General features: G+C 48.3%; 1 protein-coding gene across 1 annotated transcript in view; it reads right to left on the bottom strand.

The window, feature by feature from the left end:
- Positions 1-3,344, bottom strand: part of MEAK7 (MTOR associated protein, eak-7 homolog) — a 65,106-nt gene extending 61,762 nt beyond the window's left edge. Inside the window, exon 1 of the mRNA XM_054534216.2 lies at positions 3,157-3,344. The gene's annotated coding sequence lies outside the window, so the exon portion shown is untranslated. The remainder of the gene's footprint in view (positions 1-3,156) is intronic.
- Between the last annotated feature and the right edge of the window lie 4,664 nt (positions 3,345-8,008).

Genomic DNA, 8,008 nt, shown 5'->3' on the forward strand with positions numbered 1-8,008 from the left:
GCTGAAATCACTCCATTCTGATTCTCTCATTCACAAGCTTAGCCAGGGCACTCACTGGGAGGGTGAATGTTAACACGAGCAGTGACCTTTCCAGAAAAGAATGACCATTCGCCTCCGCATTCCCGAGGAATTCCCCAGGAGCAGCTGAGGAACTTGGTACCATTTCTAAAAGCACATTCTTGGCTGCTTAACATCTCATGTCCATATTTGGTAGTTCTTGTGTCTTGTTGCATTCATATGCGGTTCTCTTTCAGGGTGAGGCCTCGGCTCCTGGCTATCTGGGTCGTTTCCTGCCTGCAGTCCAGTAGGAAGAGAGTTAGTGGTGGCTTCTGACAATCTCCATAGGAGGGATGTTAGAGCCAAGGCCAGGGCGGGAAGGAAGCTGCCAGCTAAGCAGCTACTGGAAACTCCCGCTGAGGATGCGGCACCAGGAACACAACCTTATGACTGTCAGAACATCATAGCTGCACATTCATTTGGCAAAATTTAGAAGCCTGTTTATTTTTTTCCTTATGAAAGTAACATAACCACCTTCCAGAAAAGAGAAGCAAGAAACCTCACACAGATTATGCTGGGAGTCCCGAAGACCACTATGCTGGGAGTCCCGAAGACCACCCTCACATTCATAGATTTGCTAAAAGAATTCATATGGGCTTCAGCATATTCAGGTAGCTGTATTTGTGGCTAAGATTTATTTACAACAGTGCAGTAAGGATACACAATCAGCTCAAAAGGTGAAACCATAGAGGTGGAGTCTGCAGGCGTCCATATGAAGCTCTCTCATGCCCTCCCCTCCCCGGGAAGGGTTGCACAGAGCACATTCCATCCCCATCAACAAAAATGCAGCTGTGTGTCTGCAAGGCTTCTGTCCAAGGAAGCCCATCAGAGACTCAGCACCCCAGAGTTTTTCTAAGGGCTGGTCACTTGGCACCTTCTCCTTAGCAGGTACCAAATTCCAGACTCGCAGAAGGGAAGCACGTGTTTAGCATGAACTACATTGTTTGTGGTCTAGGCACAGTGAACCACTTTTATCATTTAGGAAACAGCTCAAGTGCCAAGTTCCCAGACAGCAGCCAAGAGTCAACCTAGCAAGCAGGTCTTCCAAAAGATAGCAGTCTCAAGCCTGCTATACTAACTTCTGTCTGCACAACCACATATATGCAGCTGGAATACGGCCACCCCTAGCAGTTCTGTGAATTGCCCTCCTTTCTTTCCTTTTTTTAACCTGTGACTATTTATACATCTTAATTATAATCTTGTCATATGAAGTGAAGCAACACAGAATTATACAATTTTATATTCTTTTTTTCACTTGATATCATAATTTTTTTTTTTTTTTTTTGAGACAGAGTCTCACTCTGTTGCCCAGGCTGTAGTGCAGTGGTGTAATCTTGGCTGACTGCAACCTCTGCCTCCCAGGTTCAAGTGATCCTCCTGCCCCCACCTCCCAAGTAGCTGGGACTACAGGTGCGTGCCACCACGACTGGCTAATTTTTTTTATTTTTAGTAGAGACATGGTTTTGCCATGTTGGCCAGGCTGGTCTCCAACTGACCTCAAGTGAACTGCCCACCTCAGCCTCCCAAAGTGCTGGGATTACAGATGTGAGCCACTGCACCCAGCCTCATAACATAACTTTTAATGGTTGAAATCATGCACGCATCCCACCAGTATTTACTAAATGGTGAGGTTCCCTTCGGTAGATGTTCTGTGATTTATTACAGTGCGTGATTGTCTCTTTGATGTTCACTCTTTATGCACCTACTGTGCAAGCCTGAAAAACTAGGTGAGCTCTGGTCACTAAAGAGCCGGGGGAAACAGCATTATTTCAGGTGTGATTAACAAACAAGCCTGATGTGAGCCCCAGCCAGGACTCTAGAATGGATTATTAAATGGAGGACCTGGAAAGCGGGAAACACTTGGAAAAGAAATCATTCATGTTCATGACGAACTCACATGAATTAATAATAATATTAGTAATTTGCATCACTGCATGCCAGGCAACTTTATCGAATGATTTCCATTCATTAAAGATCCAATTATCTCCGTATGCCTCATAGCCATCTTGGGGGATAAAGAAATATTATTATTCTCATTTTCCAGCTGAGGAAAAGGGAGGCTCAGACAGGTTAAGGACTTTCCCAAGGCTACAGAGCCCGTAAGTGGAGATGCTGTGATTCAGATCTAGACCCGTTCACAACCTAAGCCTGATCTCCATGACACTAAGAGCACCGTACCAACCTATTTCCAACAGGCTACAAAAGGCTGTCAACCAGGAAAAGGCAACAGACACAGTGAACCTGGATGTCAGAGATGGCTGGCAAGGTCTCTCATTATTTCCTTGACATTTAATCCAGTTAGGTGGGTTCCAAATTGTTGCAAGATGGCCCTGAATGGGAACCTACTGGTTCATGGGCAGGACTGATGGCCACCCAAGGGGGTGACATGTCACAGGGCTGTGGGCTCAGCATGTCCTGGCCAACAGTCTAATGAGCGATCTGGAAAGAGGCAGAGAGGCAGGCTATTTCTGACACCCCCATGCCCCATCAGCCCTCAGCATGGTGCCTAGATGCAATGTGCTCCTGACTTGGGCAGACACAGCCAGCTAAGACAGCCCCCTGTATGGTCACCGCTGACTGATCCCCTTCCACTCAGAGCCCCAGCAACTCGGCTGCCGCACACAGATGGGTTTTATCCAATCCAAAATCATCATCTTCTTTCTCCTTCTCCCCCTCCTCCCCCCTCCCCACTCCTCCTTTTCCCCCCATTCCTCCTCCTCCTCTCCCCATTCCTCTTCCTTCTCCCACTCCTCCCCTCCCCCTCCTATTCCTTCTCCCCCTACTCCTCTTCCTTCTCCCACTCCTCCTCCCTCCCCTTCTTCCTCCTTCTCCCCCAACTCCTCCTCCTTCTCCCACTCCTCCCCCATCCCCCTCCCCCTCCTCCTACCTCCTCCTCCTTCTCCCACTCCTCCCCCTCCCCCTTTCTCCTCCTCTTCCTCCTTCTCCTTCTTCTTTTCTTCTTCTTCCTTTTAACCTAAGAGTTTATAAAGAATTGGAGGGCGGTATTTGAAGCCACCATGGAGAATGAGTACAGTATTCAGTTAATTCCAGTTAATTAAACATAATATAGCCAAAGCTGCAAGTGTTTGGATACATTACCAAGAAATGCCAGGGTCCTGCCTGGCCCCTCTCACTGCATTGCTGATGCATTTGGTGAAGAGAAAGGTCTCTGTCTCTTTGTCCTGATCTGATCTGGACTCCTCCTCATCATCCTGCCTGTGTTAGTGCCTTTTGGATTCTTGGACTGTACCATCGGCCCTACGAACAGCCCTCCCTGGGCCTCGGGCCCTGTCTGCTCTTGGGCCAGCAGCATGGAGTTTAAAGGCATTTGCTCCCATCCCCCCAAAGGCTCTCTGTTGACCACCCGCCCCAGGAATGCCTTTTCTTTCATATTGTTTAGTCATCCCGAACTTTCTCTGTCCTCTGAAGTTTTACTGCCTATAGCTGCCCCTTTGATGTAATTCTAGGCAAGATTTCTAAATGCTGATATAGGAGTTAAGAAGAAATCAGGCAGATAGTAACGGTATGGGAGTCCGCAGTAAGGCTTTTCTTTTAAACGAAAAGCAGCCCCAAATTATTTTCTTTTCTAACAAACAGCAGCCTGTAAAATCGAGCTACAGACATAGATACTGGCAGTTGTGCCAATCATATTAAAGATGGAGGCTCCATCTTCCTTTGTCTTTGTCAGCCACCTGTGCAAAGGATCAGGCAAGATGGCACAATCAACTGGGAAGTCCATTTGCATAATAAGATTAGGGTGGGGCAACCAGCCTTCCCTGTACACTACGTAAACGTCATACATGATCGAACCAATCTGTAAGCCCTATGTAAATCAGACACCCCCTTCTCCAGCCTGCCTATAAAATCTGATGCGGTCCGCCATCTCCCCTTTTTTTTCGGACTTTCTCTCTCTCAAGGAGCTGCTCTCCTCTCTCCTTTCTTCTGTTAAACTTTCCACTCCTTAACTCACCCACATATGTCAGTGTCCTGAATTCTTTCTCCGCAGGAGACAAAGAACCCCGGGGTATATACCCCAGACAACGTAGCCATTTCAATGCCTTTCCTTCACATGGGAAGGCCACCTTTCCAAACAGGTCAGTCTTGCTCAAGGTTCTTTTGGTTGCAGGCAACATAAACCCACGGCGGCCTCCATGGGCATGCAAGCTACCGGCCGCACAGGCTCGCACTCAGAATGGCTTCATGCTTTGTTTCGGGTTCTGCTGCTGCCATATTGAAATTCCTAACACATTTTGAACAAAAGGCCCCACCATTTCCTTTTGCATTAAGCCTCTAAGTTCTGTAGTTGGCCCGGCATGAAGCCATTCTGGTAACTTGGATTACCAAGGGGAGATTTAGGAGAAGGACAAGGGGTGTCTCTGAGAACCCAAGGGCGAGAGCTGGAAGCAGGGCCTGGAAAACCAGAGTCCAGGAGGCCGGCACTCGCTCACTCTCTCTCTCTCCCTCTGTCTCTACTTGTGCTTAATTTTTGTCTTATTCTGGTTTTTTTTTTTTTTTTTTTTTTTTTTAGATGATGTCTTGCTCTGTCACCCAGGCTGGAATGCAGTGGCGTGATCTCAGCTCACTGCAACCTCCACCTCCCAGGTTCAAGCGATTCTCCTGCCTCAGCCTCCCGAGTAACTGGGATTACAGGCTCACGCCACCACCCTCGATTAATTTTTGTATTTTTAGTAGAGATAGGGTTTCACCATGTTGGCCAGGCTGATCTCGAACTCCTGACCTGAGGTGATCCGCCCACCTCGGCCTCCCAAAGTGCTGGGATTACAGGTGTGAGCCACTGTGCCTGGCCCATTTCTGTCTTATTCTCTCTCTGAGAGAGACAACATGGCTGCTGGCCCCACCCAAGACTCCATCTCCTTTGTCCCAGATATCAGACCCAATGGCAATTTCATGAGACAGAGACTCTGATTAGCCCAGCTTGGGTCAGGTGTCCAGCCCTGGTCCAATCAGCTCCACCCCGCGGGGCAGGGTCCCATAGTGCCAACCTGGCGCCCATATGGAATCAGGAAACAGCAGTTTGCAAAAAACAGATTCGCCTTGAAGTTTCCAGGAAACACATTCAGCCACGCCCCACCCCACCCGCTGCAGTAGCCCTGAACTCACTGCCCAGCCATCTCATGCTGACTATCCTATGGGCGCCCCTTCTAGAAATGCCCTCAAAATGTATTTGGTGATTGATTAATTGACCACTGGCCTCAAGCCCATTTCTAGCTGAGCTATTGACTTTTGTGCTGGGGGTTTAGAGAAAATCCTATCCTCTATTGTCATTTTCTTTCTCCTGTTTAAAAACAAAGCAAAGCAAACAAAACTCCTTCACAAGGAGGCTGGGAGGGCGAACAATATAGACAGCTGTGAAAAAGGCTGGTGTGGGGAGAAGCTTCTCTCTCTCTCTCCATGCACACAATGTATATTATCTAAGGCTCTGTCAGCAAGCTATATATCTTTGACCCTTCAAAGTCTGGCTCTTTGTAACTCATTGCAAAGAATTCTCTTGGGGGCACTCAGTTCTGTGAGGGACAGATAGCCACCTCTCCCAAGGAAGCGGATTCGACTCTGGGAGATAAATCTTCTTCGCTTCCTTCCTCTCTGAGACGATTATGAAGAAAGTGCTCCCATAGTCCCGGCAGGAACAAAGGCCCTGTGTCCAGAGAGGCTCCCCCACCCGACCTCTCATGCATTATGAATTGGGCCTCAAGATCATTTCACAAGCTTTTGACGCTCCGAAATGGCCACTCCCTAGCCTTAGGCTGCCCAGCTGCCGGAGACCCCTTGGCCCCTTCAGGGCTGTGTCCCCCATGGCTCTTTCATGCCAGCCCCAGGGGACTGACAACCTCTCAGCCATAAGTGTCAGCGAGGCCTTCTGCCGATGCCACCGGGGGATGCGGAGGGTAATCGGGACATGCTCTGTTGTCCCATCAGTAAAATTATTAGGAATTTCAAAGAATTAAATCCCAAGCACAGGCCCTTCTGAGTCCAGGGCCCTTGGCTTCTGCCCTGGGAGATAATTACCCATGAGGCTAGGCCCGACTGTAGCTGTAATTGCAACTTATCCATCACCCTGATTCTTTGACTCAGGAAAGTTATTCATTAAATAAACATTTTTCTAAGAATCTCAGAGCATCCACTAAAGCAGACCATAGATCTGCACCATAACCCAGCATTTTCACTGTGTATACACCCAACAAGGGGATGTGTGTGGATAAGGACTTGAACTAGAATGTTCTTTGCAACACTGTTCACAATAGCCCCACATTGGAAACCACCCAAATGCCGATCAATAGTAGAATGGCTAAATAAATGTTGTCTGTCCAAGTGATGGAAAACCACAGAGAAAGGAGAATGGCTCCAAACCCCACACAATATGGCCGACTCTCACAAACAATACGGAATGAAAGAAGCCAGACACAACAGCGTACACGGCATATGGTTCTGAGCTGTTGGAAGTTAGAGTCACGCTTACTGTTGAGGGTGACTCAATAGGGGGCATGAAGTGGGGCTTGGGAGCTGACACTAGTGTGTTCTTGATCTGAATGCCATTGCATGGTTGTGCTCAGCGTGTGAGTGTTCTTGGAGCTGTACACTTCAGACGTGTGCACTTCTCTGTATATACTATATCTCAATAAAAAGTAACAGTTGCTTCTCAGAATGGGGGCTTACAAAATAAAAATAAGGCCAGGCGTGGTGGCTCATGTCTGTAATCCCAGCACTTTGGGAGGCCAAGGCAGGCGGATCACCTGAGGTTAGGAGTTCAAGACCAGCATATCTAGCATGATGAAACCCCGTCTCTATTAAAAATACAAAAATTAGCCGGGTGTGGTGGCACACGCCTGTAATCCCAGCTACTCGAGAGGCTGAGGCAGGAAAATCACTTGAACCAAGGAGGTGGAGATTGCAGTGAGCCGAGATCACGCCACTGCACTCCAACCTAGGCAACAAAGCTAGACTCCATCTCAAAAAAATAAATAAATAATAAACAAATAAATAATACAAATCGAAAAGTAAAAGCAAAAAAAATTAAACCTTTCTAGAGGGCTCACTGTGAGAAGCCTTAGGGAGGTTAAGGAGCTGACTCTGCCCCTCCTCAATGCAACTCTCCCTCCGAGTCCTCAGTTTCCTTTGACTGCAGCTCCCTGATAGTAGATGTGATTTTGCGACACTCAGAATACCTCCTGGAGTACAGAGGTACGAGAGTGAACCAGCAGGCTCGATGCCGTGACGTGAGGTGCCTGGATGTCCTCTTGAATCTATTGATGGTTTCTGTTTAGGTTCTGTTAACATTGGATGAGCACCCAATGTACCAGGTCCTGGGGACACAAAGATGAGGAAGTCCCTGCCCTCAAAGAGCTCGGGATCTGGAGAGAAAGGAACCCTCAATTAGAGTCCAGTGTGTTAAATCCCCCCCAGGGAGACTCGGGAGGATGAGGGAGGCTGGGAAGGTTCTACAGGCCCAGGGAGAGAGGCCGGTGGAGAATGAGGGGTGAGGGGAACTCCCAGTGGCTCAGGACCCACTAGGCCTCAATGTGTGATGGGCATCAGGAGGCTGAACTTGCTGGCATCAGGGGTCCTGCCAACACTCCTCAGAATCTCTGATTTACAGTATCGCAGTAGTCACATGAGAACAAAGCTCAGCTGCAAGTGCACACTTCAGCACTGTTTAAAACAGTGACAAAATGGAAAGCAAGCTACGTCTCCAAAGATGGAAGATTAACCTATAGAGTGATAGAGGGGCCAAATGAGGGGACTCTGGTAGAACCTGGAAGTGATGCTGGGGAAGACTGTTTCATGATTCTCAAGGCCCATGGATGAGCTGGGATTTGACCCTCTGTGCAAGCCCCCAGGTGAGCCTGCTGCAGTGCCATGGCTGCTGGCAGAAGACACAAGCCTCCTGGGTCAGAGACAAGTGACTTTATTACTCGCAACACAGCAAGTAGCA

The sequence above is a fragment of the Pongo abelii genome, chromosome 18, assembly GCF_028885655.2.
Source record: "Pongo abelii isolate AG06213 chromosome 18, NHGRI_mPonAbe1-v2.0_pri, whole genome shotgun sequence".
In the NCBI taxonomy this organism is placed as follows: domain Eukaryota; kingdom Metazoa; phylum Chordata; class Mammalia; order Primates; family Hominidae; genus Pongo; species Pongo abelii.